This window comes from Martes martes (genome assembly GCF_963455335.1).
Source record: "Martes martes genome assembly, chromosome: 2".
Lineage (NCBI taxonomy): Eukaryota > Metazoa > Chordata > Mammalia > Carnivora > Mustelidae > Martes > Martes martes.
This window is the reverse complement of record NC_137889.1, coordinates 121,917,481-121,934,695: the sequence shown is the minus strand read 5'-3', so window position 1 is coordinate 121,934,695 and position 17,215 is coordinate 121,917,481.

Below are 17,215 nucleotides of genomic sequence, written 5' to 3'. Positions count from 1 at the left end.
AAACAGAATCTTGCACGAATGAGTGCACAGTACATATTGTTTATTAATCCAAGTAGTTATTAAATCTTGTAACTCTTGGTCACCTGCTCTGCAGAAGGCATTTGTTGTCTGAAAGAGATCTCCTATCAGAGAGCTTGATCCCTCTTAAATGAAGACTGCTTCTTTGTCCCTTCCCCATCTTCTTGGTCCAATTACTCTATTATTCTTTCCCTTCCATGTAGACTGAGTTGCAGGAGACAACGCTTGAAGCTATTTTGGTTGTGAGATCCCTCACATAATGAAAGCTTTTCGTAAGAAAACATGTAGAAGTGAGAAACACAAACCTCACCCTTTCTATCAACAGGAATTTTAACAGCCTGCCATCGAAAGGACTCTATTTAAACTTTGGTCTCTGTTTCTATTTAACTGTCTTTTCTGCCCCTTTTAGCAAATACCTGGTTAATTTCTTCAGTTTTCTCATTCTAATTCAGGAAGTTTGTTGTTGTTGTTGTTGTTTGTTTTTGAGAGAACAAAAGAGAGCGCATATACTCTGGAGAAAGGGTGGGAAAGGGGCAGGAGGAGAGGCAGAGAGAGAATCTTAAGCAGGCTCCATGCCCTGTGCAGAGCCAACACTGGGGTCCATCTCCCTGAGACAAAGCCAAGAGTCAGATGCTCAACCAACTGAACCACCCAGGCATCCCTAATTCAGGAAGTTATTATTTTGCTCATTGGAATTAACTCTGGGGCAAGTTTGGCAATTCTACCTTCCTCTGACCAGTCTCTAGAATGGCTTTGCCTGGTCAAAAGCCAGCTCCCAGTGCAGGGGTTCTCAAACTTTACTCTGCATCAGGGTCACCTGGGGGGCTTAATAAGATAGATTGTTGGCCCCCATTCACACAGTTTGCCAGCAGTAGGCCCGTGAGCGAGGCCCAAGTATTTGCTTTTCTAAAAGGTCCCAATGAAGCTTTTGCCATTGTTCCAGGGACTATATTTAGAAAATCTGTCCCAAAGCAAACAAGTGATCATCTTTTACGAAAGAAATAATAGAAATAATTGGGGCTGGGGTACCTGGGTGGCTCAGTGGGTTAAAGCCTCTGCCTTCTGCTCAGGTCATGATCTTAGGATCCTAGGATCAAGCCCCACATCGGGCTCTCTGCTCAGCGGGGAACCTGCTTCCCCTTCTCGCTCTGCCTGCCTCTCTGCCTACTTGTGATCTCTCTCTGTCAAATAAATAAATAAAATTAAAAAAAAATAAATAACTGGGGTTGTGTCCCTCTGCAGTGGTTATGAAATAAGCAGTTATTTTTGGAGGGGGTGGGGAGTAGAAGTCAGAATAACAAAGCATCAAGCAAATTATACCTCAGTAAAGTTGACTAAAAATTAAATGTTAAAATCAGCCCAGACATCCACGGAGAGTTACCCTCAATCAGAATCATGATCTCTTTCAATGTATTCCTTGAACCAAGTTTGCAACTATAATTTTCTAATCTTTTGCTGGAAAATGGCTCCATGTTTTCTATACTCCGCAGTTGTCTTTATCGATTAGCTCTCTTAGGCATATTGAGAAATCTCTCCTTCAGTATCCAGAATCCCGTATATTCATCCTAAAAACATAGATAGGAAAGTAATGCCTTCTTAGTCATTTGTCAGTAAATACTAGAGAAAAAAACACAAAATAATTTTAAATATAAGTGGTGGTATGTGGAGTTTGCTAGACCAAGAATTGATATTATTTTTACCTATGACTCTCTAGTTTTATCACTGATTAGCTTCATCAGAATTAATTTTATGGTGTATTAGTCTATAAATAAGCTTTAAGTAGTAAAAGTCATTTTCCTAAGTAATAATTTGAAACGAAACCAAAAAGGAGAATTGTTCAGCTCAAAATGAGCACAGGGAACCAAGATCTAATCAGCCTTCCTATCCTATTCCTATCCTTGTTTCTACTAGGTGGCTCCCAAGGTATCTCTTCATGGCCTTGGACTCAATGGAACTCAATTTGGAAACCTCTGGGAGAGTGGAAATAGCACGAATGCTGAGGCAAAAAGATCAGACTTTTGTTTCTACCCTTCACCAAACAGTTTGAAAGCAACTATCCCTTGAGAGTCAGTCTCCTCATCAGAAAATGGGGTTAGAATTCCCTAGCTCAATGTATTATTGTAATAAACTCAAGTATACCAAAGTCCTTGGAATACATTAAGTTTCATAAATACTAGTTCCTTCTTGTCTAGTCTGAGTTTAAGTTGGAAAGACTATGACATACAGAAGCATTAAAATTCACATTGTATCCTTTCACGGACACACAAAGTCCGAGATAAAGCAATGTAAACATCGTATCTACAGCTTGAATTCTCATAATTAGGTTTTAGTTATGAGAATTTTTTTTATACCTCCAGAGTATCAAAGTATGAAAACCATTAAATAAATGGGAATGAAGTTCCCTATTGTGTGCCTGGTCTCATAAAAGGTAATCAGAATATATACTTTACAGGCCAGTGAAATTGCTGTATCAACCACACTATTTAATATTTGTGAAGATCTACTGTAGATGTAAAGTAACTTAAATTTCTAAGACTTCATTTTTAAAAATCTCATAAGGAAAACTCAAAATTGAATACTCTTTTGGTCAAGTTGATAATGCAGTTTTTAAGGAAATCCTTCTTTTAAGTTTTTAAGGAAATCCTCACTTTTCTTCAAGCCTATATTTCTCTCAGCATGGAAAATAAATACATCGACTTCCCTACACTGGAGAGTCAGATCAAAAACACAGAAGACATCTGGAAATGGGTAAACATTTCAATAAGCTCAAAAATATATTAATTTTGTATTGGAACTTCTCTATGGTTATTTGCGCAGCTAAATAGCTATATTAAAGTTCACATCATGGATATGAGACATGTTCTTTCATATAAACAGGGCTGCCTAATATAATGATAAGGAATCATTTCTCCTAGCCCTGTTAGGGGAAGCCAACGTGTAAACAGTGAAGCCAGACCACGGCTTATAGAGGGCAAGGTTATGTATTTTTCCTGTCACTGCAAGAAGAATACTCTGTGTGAAACTTCCAGTCTCAGCATGGGTGAAGTTTCTGAAGTATGCTTGAAGGCAGCCCGGAGCAAAGTCAATTTGTGAAGGAAATTAGCATTTTCTCTGGTCTATATCAGCTACTTCGGCATTTCTATTCGTTTGCATTTGCAAGCCATTTTTGAAGAGAGGAAAGCGTATGTTCAGGCTCAATATTCTGCTCTCCAGATGGAAAATGCAACAAACAACATGGCTTTGCCAGTAGGAGAATAAGCCAACTTCATCATGAGTGTTCTAGTCACATGCCTCCAACTTCCTACTGCACCTCTTCCCATTGGAAGTCCCACGGGCATCCCCCACTCAATATGCACCCAACTTATCCTCTTCCCCTTTAGCCATCCTACCTCCACTTCCAGGAAATGGTGCTGCCAGCACCTAGCAGTTTATCTGGAGGTCAGCCCTGGCAACCCTCTCTTCACATTTCCATTGAATCTATCATCGCTTCCATATCCTACATAGCTCATTAGAGCTAATCCGTCTCTCCTCATCTTCAGGGCCACCACCTTTGAAAAGCAGCCTAACTGCAAGGAGAGCAACTGCTTAGGAGTAGTTTTCAATATCTTTACCATACAATACCACTTGACCATAAGAGTTCAATTTTTTTAGACCCTCCATATTATGAATTCTGGCAGTCTCTTACCTGTTCCTTGCCATTCTTTCCTCTATCTGTCTCGCCGGGTCAATATGAAAATCTTTCATGTCTTTGAAAGCACACAGTTCTCTCTTTTCTCTTGGCTTCTTACTGGGCTAAACTCTTTAACAAGAAGAAACTAATCAATTCATTTGCGTAGTCCCACTCAAGCTTCAAATTCCAGCAACGTATCATTTCCTTTGGGGTGTCTGACGGCACTCTGTCCACTGATCACCTTTACACATCCACTTGCCAGGCTACCTTCCTGGAATGAGGACCCAGTCATGGGCTTCCAGAAGAATCCCATAAGGATTAGGACGATATTGCTCCAAAGTGTGTGGGAAGCAATTGAAGGTCCTAGAGAGTAAGTTCATCCAGGGGAGAAACAGAGACCAGGACCGGGGTACCCCTCCTGAACTGTATTGCAGGTTCCTGCTGGTCCCAATCAATGGAGGCAGACCTAAAATATTTGAAGAAGCCCTCCAAAGCTCAGGTTCCTGAAGTCATGCTCAGATTAAAGTCCTTATTTCCAGGAGTCTAAAGGACTGACAGAAGCCCAACTTTTCAAATTTCCTTTTCCTGGCTCAAACAACTGAATTTGGACAGTGTGGGGCAAAATCACCATATTAAGAATCTTTGTGCAAATAACAGATACTCAAGGAGGCTTCCTTAAGTCAAATTGGTATGTATTATAAGGATGAAGAGGTATCTAATCGAGATCCAAGGGCAGAAATATGGCTGGCCATAGAAAGAAACTAGAACAAGTGATTTAAAACTTTTCAGGCATTTCTCTCAATATTTCTCATCTCTGCTTCTCACTTTGCATTCATTTCCCTTTGTGTCTCCATATACTAGATTGTTTATCCTTTATCCATAAACCAACCATGGATGGAGCATAATTCTTCTGTTTACATGCTGAAGGTCTATCTTCTTGTAGCCTCAGGTCCAAGTTGGAAGTGGTTCCAACTTATGTTTCTAAAAGAAAGAATCTTATGGTTTCAGTGTTGCTCAGCTATCTACATCTGACCCGGTGAGCTATATTCGAAAAGAAGAGGTCACATAGCAGAAATGTAACACTCAGGACCACATGACTGTAACACAATGGAAGGCTGTCACATAGAAGTTTCTAGGTTTCCTCAGTACTCACCCACCTCAGGCTTACTCCAAGAGCACTTGCCTTCGTAGTTTCCTTGTAGCTAGAAATCTCCTACCATGCCCAGTATATGTAGGTTCCCACTACCATCTAAAGAATGTACCATACTCTTACAGGCCCCAAATCTATGTGCTACTGTAAAATTCTTCCATTTTGTCTGCTCCATGATTTTGTTTTTCCTTTCAAAAGGCTATAAATCGGAGAAGGAGGGGTGGGGGATATCTTTTTCCAACCAGTAGGACCCCATCCTTTTAGATCCCAGAAAATGGTCTCTCCATTTCATAAAGCAATGCTATTACTCCCAATTTTACTTCATTCCTTATTTTTTTTTAAGATTTTATTTATTTGACAGACAAGAGATCACAAGTAGGCAGAGAGTCAGGCAGAGAGAGGAGGAAGCAGGCTCCCCGCTGAGCAGAGAGCCCGATGCGGGACTCGATCCCAGGACCCTGGGATCATGACCTGAGCCGAAGTCAGAGCTTTAACCCATGAGCCACCCAGGCGCCCCCTGCATTCCTTATTTAATGAACTTGGTCAGAACCCAATCTGTCCTCGCTACTGGCCAGAGCAAGAATTCTGTCCTAAACCAAGTTTCCTTGCTTTGTCACTCTCCCTCTTGGTATAGGGGAACTCCTTTTCTACCTGATATGCTGCAAACTGCTCTAATATACTAAGAATTATCAGTAACAATGGACTTGGCCACCATAAGTTTTAAGATACCCAACTGTCTGTTTTTCCTTTCATTTTCATTATTCATGATATTATAGCCCTATCCAGCCCATCAAAAACTGCCCAACTGACAGGACTTGCAGTGACTGAAGTGGCAGAGGGTATGGCTTTGAACTCAAGAGTGACTCTCCATGTAGAATGACCTGACAGTGTTCTATGATCCTATTTCGTTTTAACAAAGTGATACAAAGGCTTCGGACCCGGTGTATTGAAAGGGCTCCTTTAACTGTACTTCTTCCTGGTTTCCTTCCTACTATAATCCAGTAACTTTCAGGCGAAGTAAAAGAGAATGGCCATCAAGCAAGCACTGGTCTCACAGGGCTGCAGGCTGCAGAATTTCTCATACATGCTGTACTTCCTTTCAGCAGCTGTTCTTCATCTGCCCTTTTCTCCTTCTATCCAGACATTGGAACTTCTTCCAAAAGACATTTTCCCTCTTTGTCAAACTTCCCATATGTTAGACTAAAGAATTACTCCTTGAACCCTGGGGACTCTGGTTTTAGGCTTTCAAAATTTGCAAAAACAATGCCTTTTTATTGGTTCCCTCTTTTAAACAATTCAATAAGAAGATCGTTTTCTCTCTCCTTCCTTTCTCTCACTCTCTCAGGTTCTCCCTTTGTGATATGCCATGTATGAAAACGTTTATCTAGTACCGTTTTTAGCTTCTAGTCTGGAATCCCTTAATCTCATTTTTCTAAACTACACTCTAAAAATTATCTTATCCCATCCATACATAAGTCCTTAGAGTATCTGCCAAAAGCAGTAAAAAGAGCAGGTGCTACTTAGTTCAATAAAAAATCAGCATTTTGGTGAAATTTAATACAACTCTATTTGAAACAATAAAAACAAAACTTTGCCATTTCTCAATGTGTCCACTAGATGGCAGAGTAGGCCTCCATTTTTAGTTCTATGAAAAAGTCCCTTAGTTTCTTTCATGAAGAGCATTATCAAGTTCCTCCATTTATTTTTTTTTCTGCATTTATTTTCAAATTCTAGACTTCTGATGCTCTGTCGAGTTATTAAAAATAAAGACAGCAAAAGTTATCATCTAATGAATGCGTGCCACATAGCTCGCTATGATTTGCTTTATGATTATAAGCACATATGCACAAATAAATAATGATAAAATGAATAATACTTTATGATACAATAGTGGTGATAAGATCAATGAGAATACTACTCCATTAGGTATTCCTATTTTATATAACTGAAAAAGAAACTTTAATAAATTTTAACTGTGACTGAATTTTCAGAAATGGCTATAACACCTTCATTTCTTTTTCTACTCAAAGGTAAAAGTGTGCCAAACCAGTAAGTGGAAAGGATAATGTTATTTCTGGGTCATATTACCATTCACTAAAATTTCTGTTCCCCTCATTGACTAAAGGAATTATTTGGATTTTTAGAAATACAGCTTTTTAAAAGGTTAACTACTATAAAATAAAATACCTTGATTATATCCATAAGTGGTAAGGTAATGGTTTGAATCTTCTGGTAAATGGTATTTAAATTTTTTTTAAGTTTCCAAAGCTAAAAACATGTTCTTTTGAATAAAGCCATGTCAATTTTTTAAAAAATGTATAACACTAGATACTGAACCAAAGAAATACATGCAACTCTCCAATAGAAATTTCACTTATATGAATTAATTCTCTACTCCAGTGGATTTAAAACTGTGACCTACGAAGCATTGGGGGTTCTATGAGGACCTGTGTGGGGGCTTTGCCCAGACAGTAGGAAAAAGGTCTGACTCTACTGATGAAGTTCTAGAACATAGGTGAGGTTCGGTGGGGCGAGGTCTGGAGCTGATGACCAAGAAAGAATTCTTGAGACATCTTTGGTGCAAAATGGTGGTTTATTAAAGCACGGGGACAGGACCCGTGGGCAGGAAGAGCTGCTGCCCTGGGGATGTGAGGAGTGGTCTATTATATACTTGTAAGTTAGGGAGGGGATTAGGGATGGTGTAAGTTTCTAAGGAATTTTGGAAGCAAGGTTTCTAGGACCTTGAGGGGCTAGCTATTGTCTGGGGAAAAGGTTATTCATTACCAGTAATAAAACCTTCTTGGAGACCCTTTAGATGTGTATCAGTGGGCCATATGCTTGGGAATGATTGTCGACACTATCTTGGAGGTTTAGAGATAAAGTTTCCTAAAGGAATTGTTAAAGCAGACTTACAGGAACCTGGTTGGGGATAGGGGGTTGGTCAGGCTAGGACTGTCCTTCGCCCTTAGCAAAACCTCAAGGTGAGGGCAGTTGAGTCCCTAGAGAAGAGCCACTCTGTCTGTTTCAAGGGCTTGTCAGTAGGTAAGGAATTTTAATGATTTTCTTCTGCCTCTGTGTCCCACATCGCTATCACTCCTATTTCAACCAGAGTGTATAGATATTCATCCTTTCCTCATACTGGGTAATCCCTTTTAACAAAAAATTTTACTGCTAAAAAGGACGTTGGATCTCTGTTGTTAAATATAGGTTGAATGAAAATAATTTGGTATATATGAAAGTAAGGATTCTATTTTCGCCAATGGCAAAAAATGACTTAATCTGATTAATTTGGTAAAAATAAAATCATAATTTTATGTCAAAAATTAACACTAGATCGCAACTACCATATAAAAAAGCAAACTTGTTTAATTGGATTTGTTATTTCAATCATTTTGTTGTCATAGTCTGTGGCTGAATGAAATACACTTACAGCAAAGAAAATGAAGGAAAGCAAGAGATTTAAGAAGCAAACAATGTGCTCACAGGCCTGACACTGGGCCTGATTCTGTTAGAAGATTCAGGGGAGGACTGACTTATACAAATACCTATGCATGTAGAGATACGTTGATAAGAACCTGTCTTACGTAAAGGGAAAGACAACAATGTGAGCACAGAGGAGATACAGGACATTGTCTTAGCGTCTTTAAACCATATCTTTTGGGCTTTAAGTGCTTATGGTCTGGTTCTCTTGTATACATCTCATATAAATCTCATATTACTACAGAGACACAAGATGTCATATATATATATAAGTGAATGAGTGAATGAATGAATGAATGACTAGAGCAGCTCTATAATCCTCTATGATACCCAGTAAGAGTCTCAACCATAGGTATTATATAAATTAAACCAGCTAGTGTCAGCCATAGGTATGCAGTTCACACACACACACTCAAAGCCTCTTTTCTTTTTTTCTATTTGTTGCTTCCTTCACTATGAGTAATCAAAAATTTAGCCCTGTGACATACTAGCCATGTGACTTTAAGCAAGATTTTTTATGTTTCTCTGAGATTCAGTTTCCTCTGTGCAAAATGTTTATAATAATGGTTTCATGCAAAGTGACTATGAAGACTGAGCAATAGAATCTATGCTAAATACCTGGTTATGTGGTCATAACCTCATCACCATATCTGACAAGGTAGGGGTGAAAAAATGAGAGTATCAAGAGTGTTTTTCTTTCCTATTTGCCAACTATTAGGTAAGGTTTATATAGCATATATTGGCCCCAGCCCTATGGCTTTTCTCTGTACTTAGAAGGGGCATTTCTCTTCGTTTCTTTTTAAAGTAAAGTTGGTAGTAATTAAAAAAAAATTAATTCCATATTTAACAGGTCAATAGTTTATGAGAGCAAGAGGCTCCCTGGAAGAGAGTTTCTTGATTAATTTTGAGCACAGAGTGAAGGAACAGGTGACTACAAAGCATATAATTACAGACTTGTCACCTTACCAGTGACTTCAGTGCCAGAATTTCTTCAAGACACATAATATGATGATAAGGTTAATATTCTAGACCTCGAAAAAGGTATTTTCACCTGAATTGTTCATCAAGTTTTTAAGAATTCAGGATCTGACTGACCTATGAGGTTCAAAACTACTTGGAATTGTCATTTAATCAAAACCACTCTTATGAAACATCATCTGCAAAATATTATAAACTGTGTTTTCTCAAGATGTTTCAGGTTGAGCATAAATTAGCTATTCGTAAACAGATAAAAAAACATAATTTTTCCACGACCATTTAACTTATTAAATGTATTAAATGAGCCACACATGGGTGTGTGTGTGTGTGTGTGTGTGTGTGTCAGGGGGATGTGCATATGTTGTTTATCCTCTGCATCCAGACATTATTGAGTTAGTTGACATTTACCTGACTTTGGATTATGTACTTTTTTGTTTTGTTTTGTTTTTAAAGATTTATTTATTTATTTATTTGACATGGGGGGGAGAGAGAGAGAGAGCGAGAGAGAGCGAGAGCGCACAGGTAGGGGGAGCATCAGGCAGAAGGAGAGGGAGAAGCAGGCTCTCCACGGAGCAGGGAGCCGGATACGGGCCCCGATCCCAGGACCCCGGGATCATAACCCGAGCCGAAGGCAGCCATGTAACCGACTGAGCCACCCAGGCACCCCGTATTATGTAATCTTTTAAAAATTTCCTTACTGTGCTACTAATCTGGTCTCCTTGGAATCCCTAAAGATGGACTACGATGCCACTGACTAGGGGGAAAGAAGTTAATTGGGAAGGGATACAGGCTGCTAAGTCCTTCCTCAATACTCACTGTATTTTGCACCAGCTTTCATTTGTAAAGAGAAATCAACTGCCAGAAACTTTGAAAATCACTGCTTTAGAAACCACTGCTTCAATTTACGGATGAGAACCTAACCTCAGTTTACTCTGGTTTGCCTTGCCCAAGGGCAGAAAGCTAGTCTTTTTTAGTCACTCTTGAACTAGAAAAAAATTTTGTTTAGTCATCCTTGAAAAAAAAGAATGCTTTATTTATTTATTTTTTTAAGTTTATTTGTTTTAGAGAAGGGAGAGAGAAAGCGTGCGCACCCTCAAGTTGCAGGGAGAGGCAGAGGGAGAGAATCTCAAGCAGACTCCTCACTGAGTGGGGAGCCTGATCTCAGGACCCATGAGATCATGACCTGAGCTGAAATCACAGGTCACATCCTTAATGAACTGAGTCATACAGGTGGCCCCAAAAAAGAATACTTTAATAATAAGTAGTCTCAAATGTCTAATTTTAACTTCATGGCAAAGTAACTGAATGAATTCATCCTGGTATCATAGATTAGAGAATTTTGAAGTGTTCTCACTAGCAGCATCCTTAAAGTCCAGATTTCTACTAACAGTTTTTTGAAGGACGTTTAAGCTTTCTCTATCGTGGTTCTCAAAAATTCCTTCAGCTTCCACCCCTGGTCCCAAAATAATTCCCACAATTTTTTTAGTTCGGTTGGTTCCAGTAGCATCACACTTCCAGGTACTAAAATTTGTATGAGTTACTTATTGCTGCATAACAATATTCCCGCAAATTTAATAGCTTAAAGATCATACACATCTATTACCTCACAGTTTCCATGCATTAGAAGTCTGAACACGCCTTAGCTGGGTCCAAATTACAATGCAGTGCATTGATTGTAAAGCCTTAGTTGCAATCAAGGTGTTGGCAGGGGCTGAGATCTACCTGAGGTTCTACTGGGAAAGAATTTGATTTCAAGTTCACTCAGGTTGTTGGCAGAATTAATTTCTTTTTGGTGGTAAGACTGAAGATTTCAGTTTTCCTGCTGGTTTTTGGCTGCAGAGCCCTCTCAGCTGCTGGAGGCCACCTGTAGCTCCTTGCCTCATGAAATGTTCCTTCCTCAAAGGCAGCAAGAGAGAGACAGGCTCTATTCTAAAAGGAGCTACAATCTTACACAACAAAACCACATTACCATGTGCATGTAATCACACTTTTTTCCATCATTTTTTCCTTATTTTTTTGGTCAGAATCAAGCCACCAATCTATCTACACTCAAGGGAAAGGGAATCACACAAAGACATGAATATATCTTTACCTACGTTTATATCTATATCCATATATATTTATATAGAGACACATAAGCATATATAATATTTATATATCTATATATTTGTGTATCTATATGTTATATATTTATATTATATATAATATTTATATATCTATTTATTATATATTATATATTTATATATCTATTAATATTATCTATTAATATAATATCTATTATATAGATATTATATCTATTAATGAAGGTATATCTGTAATGATATGCTGACAATATACTTTATATTTTTAATTTTAAACTACCAAATGACAGATTGGGGGATTAGTTGGTTGGTTGGTTTATTGGTTTCACTGATAAAAACAAATGATTTAATCTAACTTACATAAGTACAAAAGGATGGTAATGGACTCAGGGTATGACACAATTCCTTAATTTATAATCTTGAATCCTGGAAAACAATCAGAAGTAAATGACCCAATTTAGGAAAAAAAATATTTGGCCAGCATTAGATATTTAATGTCCTAATTAGGTAGTCTAAAGTAAAGAAGTAGCATAATTGAACTTTTGAAATCAGCGCCAAGAAACCCAGTATCTTTATTTTGAGAGTATGAGAAGAGGTTGAGTCAAGAACTCAGAAAGAATGTTTACTAATTAGATGAGCAAATAATTGGCACTTGTGTTTTCCTCTATTTTTTCACTTCTTCCTTGGTCAAAAAATTTCAAACATGGAATGTGCGACTGTTGTGCTGCCAATAACTATCCTGGAAATATTTATGTCTCTAATAAACCGGCAGCTAATCAAGCATGGCTTATTATTTATACCATGCATTCAAGTCACCCATTACCACTGTGAGTTCATTTTTAATATTTAATAGTGAGAGAAGGTATTCAGAGAACCTTTGTCCCATGACCTATCATTTATGACTAGATCAGAACATTTAAAGTGTGTTAGATCATGAATGAAGTCACATTTCAATCTGAGTTAAGTCTAATCATATTCACATACACACAAAAAAAATTACAATTAAGAAGGGTCAAGATAAGCATATTTGAGAAATTTGTGTATGATCATAATTTCTAAAGTGACTTGTATATAGTGGGTGCTATAGTCTGAATTTTGCATCCTTCCAAAATTCATTTGTTGAAAACGTAATCCTGTGATGGTAGTGGAATATGGTGTGGACTTTTGGGATGTGATTAAGTCAGGAGCTTGCAGCCCTCATAAGTGGAATTAGTGCTCTTCTGAGACACCACAGAGCTTCCTAGCCCTGGTGTACTATGTGAAGATACAATGAAAAGTCTGCAACATGGACAAGGGCCCTCACCAAACCATGCTAATACCCTGATCTTGGACTTCCAGCTTCCAGAACTGTGAGAAATAAGTTTCTGTTGTTTATAAGCCACCCAGTCTGTGGTAATTTGTTATAAGCCTGGTGGACAAAGTGTGTAACAAAAATTAGTTGTATTTATAAATACAAAGTGCTTTAATCTAGAAATACCCTTTTACCTTTCTTCTTACTAATTTTAATTGAAGTTATGCCACTATCACCAAGACTTCTCAAGCACACATACAATATTAAAAATAAATGAACAAGCAAAAGAAACTTACATAAATGTATCACTCACTTGGTCATTTTATTGGCCAATTATATATAAAAAATAGATGCAGAAAGTTTCTTCCTTAGTAATAAAATATACATCATCAGTCAAACAAATTGATTACGCTGAACAGTTGATAGAGTACATAAATACAGAGTTTTGAGTTCACAAAAATTGGGGTAAATCATATATTTTATATTGACCCTGCAACATATTTTTTACAGCTTTATTGTGGTATTATTTATATATCATAAAATTCTTTTAAATTAAGTACACAATTCAATATTAGAATTGTGAACCGTCACAAAATTCCAGTGTTAAGACTTTAAACATTTTTAAAGTCAATTTCATTTTCCACTCCCAGCCTCAAGCAATCACTGTCTGCTTTGTCTTTATAAATTCACTTTTTCTGAATATCGCACATAAATGAAATCATACAGTAGGTTATCTTCTGCATCTGGCTTCTTCCATTTATAGCATTTTTGAAGTTTATGTTGCAGGATATGTTAGTATCATTCTGCTTTACTGCAGAATAATCTACCAGCACAAGAATATACAATTTGGGGGGCACCTGGGTGGCTCAGTTGGTTAAGCAACTGCCTTTGGCTCGGGTCGTGATCCTGGGGTCCTGGGATCAAGGCCCGCATGGGCTCCCTGCTCAGTGGGGAGCCTGCTTCTCCCTCTCCCTCTGCTGCTCTGCCTGCTTCTGCTCTCTCGCTCTCTCTGTCAAATAAATAAAATATTAAAAAAAAAAAAAGAATATACAATTTGTATTCATTCAGCAGTTGATGAGCATTTGGATCATTTCCAAGTTAGGTCTATTACAAGCAATGATATTATGAACATTCATCTGCAAGTCTGTATAGACATATGATTTCATTTCTTTTGGGTAGATTCCTAGGAATGGAATTGTTGGATAAAATAAGTTTATATTTAACTATTTAGGAAGTTGTCAAACTGTTTCCAAAGTGACTGTGTTATTTTACATTCTCACCTACAATGTATGAAAGTGCCAGTTTTTCTTTATCTTTGCCAGCACTTGATACTACTGTCTGACATTTGGATTAGGACCATTCTAATGCATATGTAGTAGTCTGATAGTGACTTTATTTTGCATTTCCCCAGTGACTACAGAGTTGACAACTTTTCATATGCTTATTAACTTTCCACGGTATCTTCACTGGTCAAAGTTTATTAAAGCTTTGCCCATTATTAAATCAGTTGTTTGTCCTCTTATCATTGAGTTGTAAGAATTCTTTATATATTCTGAATATAAGTTGTTTTCTCAGATATATGATTTGCAAATATTTTAACCCAATTTGTGCCCTGTCTTTTTATTTTAACTGAGTTTTCAAAGCACAAACATTGTTAGTTTTAATAAAATCCAATTTATCACACAATTTTTTGGACTTTTGTGGCTTTTGGTTTAGTCTAGGTATTGTATCTAAGAACTATTTACCTAACACAAAGTCTTGACAATTTCTTCAATGTTTTCATCTAGGAGTGTTACAGTTTTAGCTTTTAGATTTAGGTCATGACCCATGTTGATTTAATTTTTCTGTATGGTGTGCAGAAAAAATCAGTTCATCTTTTTTGGCTAAAGATATATAACTGATTCACCTTATGATATATTTCTACACTTTCATTTGTATATAGTCTAAGTCAATGCACCTGTAATTAACTTAAACCGGGAGAATTGTACTAGGATGAACTGTGAATTACAGAATTATACCCAGGATGAACTCTGAAATAGCTCTTCTCTCAGCCCTATGCCAAATCTTATCCTTCTGACTAATCCGTAGGAGGAAAGAGATCTGTCAGCTTGCTACCAGACAAAACCAAAACCGAACTTCCTACTTCCATACTCTCTCTTTTTTTTTCCCATTTTATTTTATTTTATTTCTTTTCAGTGTTCCAGCATTCATTGTTTATGCACCACACCCAGTGCTCCATGAAATACTGCCCTCCATAATACCGGCCACCAGGCTCACCCAACCCTCTACCTCCCTCCCCTTCCATACTCTCTTAAAGAAGTATTCTACTGTTTTATTTCAGTGGAGTTCCCTGTTAAAGATAAAATTTTTTAAAATTCTGTGTATCTACAGGAATATTTAGAAGACTTGCTGTCTAAATAATTATAGGAAGAAAAAAAAACAGGAAAAAGTGTCTAAAGTACCCCATGAAATTGCTAATTAAAATGTGTTGAAAAATACGTGCAGTGCTTATAATCTAATGTAAGACTCTTCTAGATATTGTATGACATATAGTGAGGTTTTTTTCCCCCTTTGCTGGTGAGTGGAACAGTATTGAGAAATTTCAGAATTTTTTTTCAACTAAGACTTGGTTATTGCTTATTGCTTCTCTATATAACAGCTCTCTTTTCTCAATGTTTTTCTCTTTATGTACAAAAACCAATGTTGTCAGAATCAATCTGAAGAATCAATCATTCCACCATACACAGTAGGAAAGAATCATTAATAGAAGATTTACTCCTGCTTGTTTTTATCTTTATAATATGAAAGCTATCACTTTGGAGCTAATATGAATAAAGTCATTACAGTTCATGAATAAAAGTAAGCTATTTGAATGCTAATCACATCTTAGATTCACAGTGATAAGAAAGCAGTAATAAGCCTCAGCCAATATTTTCATTTTACCACTCATAAAATATAATTCCTTTAAGCTTAAGAAAGCTTTGAGTATGTAATTAAAATCACAATTTAACTCATGAATTTGTGCATTCTTATTGCCAAATGTTAGCAAGAGTTCAATTTTTATTTAAGAAGGACATTCAAGGGGCGCCTGGGTGGCTCAGTGGGTTAAAGCCTCTGCCTTCAGCTCAGGTCATGATCCCAGGGTCCTGGGATCGAGCCCCGCATCCGGCTCTCTGCTCCGTGGAGAGCCTGCTTTCTCCTCTCTCTCTGCCTGCCTCTCTGCCTACTTGTGATCTCTGTCTGTCAAATAAATAAATAAATCTTAAAAAAAAAAAAAAAAAAAAAAAAAAAAAAAAAAGAAGGACATTCAAGGGGCGCCTGGGTGGCTCAGTGGGTTAAAGCCTCTGCCTTAGGCTCAGGTCATGATCTCAGGGTCCTGGGATCGAGCCCTGCATCAGGCTCTCTGCTCCGCAGGGAGACTGCTTACTCCTCTCTCTTACTTACTTACTTACTTACTCCTCTCTCTTACTTACTTACTTACTCCTCTCTCTCTGCCTGCCTCTCTGCCTAGTTGTGATTTCTCTCTGTCAAATAAATAAAATATTAAACAAAAAAAAAGAAGGACATTCAACTATTAGTCCTATTACCTCTTGACATTATAAATAGTACAAGATATATTTCCTAAGGACCATGAATTCTTATTCAATACAGCTTTTGGTTGACAATTTTTCCATTCATACCATCCAAAGCCATTGCAAAACAGTATGATTTTGAGTTCTCCACTGTAAATTCAGGAGATGCATTTCAGTCTCATGTTAAAGCAATTGTTTTCAAAATGTGGTCCCCAAACAAGCGGCATCAGTCCCCATCACTAAATAAGATCAGGAACAATGTGGATAGCACCCAGCAGTCTGTGTTTTAACAAGCCCTCTAGGGGATTCTGATGCATGTTCAAGTTTTGATAACCACTAAGTTAGTAATTACTGATAAATTCTTATTAGGAAGACTCTTGTTCTATGAGCTGAGCTATGGTCTCTCTTTAAATTATCTGACCTCTGTTTCCCTCAGAAGTGACTGCATGTGAATCACATCTTCCCTGGGGACTGGTGTGGAAAAGCTCAGGGATAGGAAGGACTCAGCTAAGGTAAAATGCTATAATGCAGGAAGGATGGTCAGTTCTAAAAGGATGACCCCAGTGGACATGTTCACATTGAAAAGCTTAACTCTGAAGGTGAACTAGGTCATTGTGTACTTTTCCCAACGCCAGACAGAATGCTTCCCAAAATGGTGGCCTAATTGTAAATCTTCATGATCAAGCTTCCTCTCACACAGTATATCCCACACTTACTAAGGGAAATATGTGAGACCTTTAACTTCCAATCCCTCTCTTCTAGATTATCTCCAAAGCTTTCTTTTCCAATCTACCAAGCATATGCTGTCTTTGTTTATGTTCTAAATGCTTTTAAAGAGTTTAAGTTAGGTCATGTCACTGTCTAAAAGCTTGCAGGCCTTCTATTTTCTCCATATCTATATACATTTTTGCCAAGTTGACATTTAGGCCCTCTAACGTGGGTTTCAGTTACTCTACTATTCTTACTTATAACTGT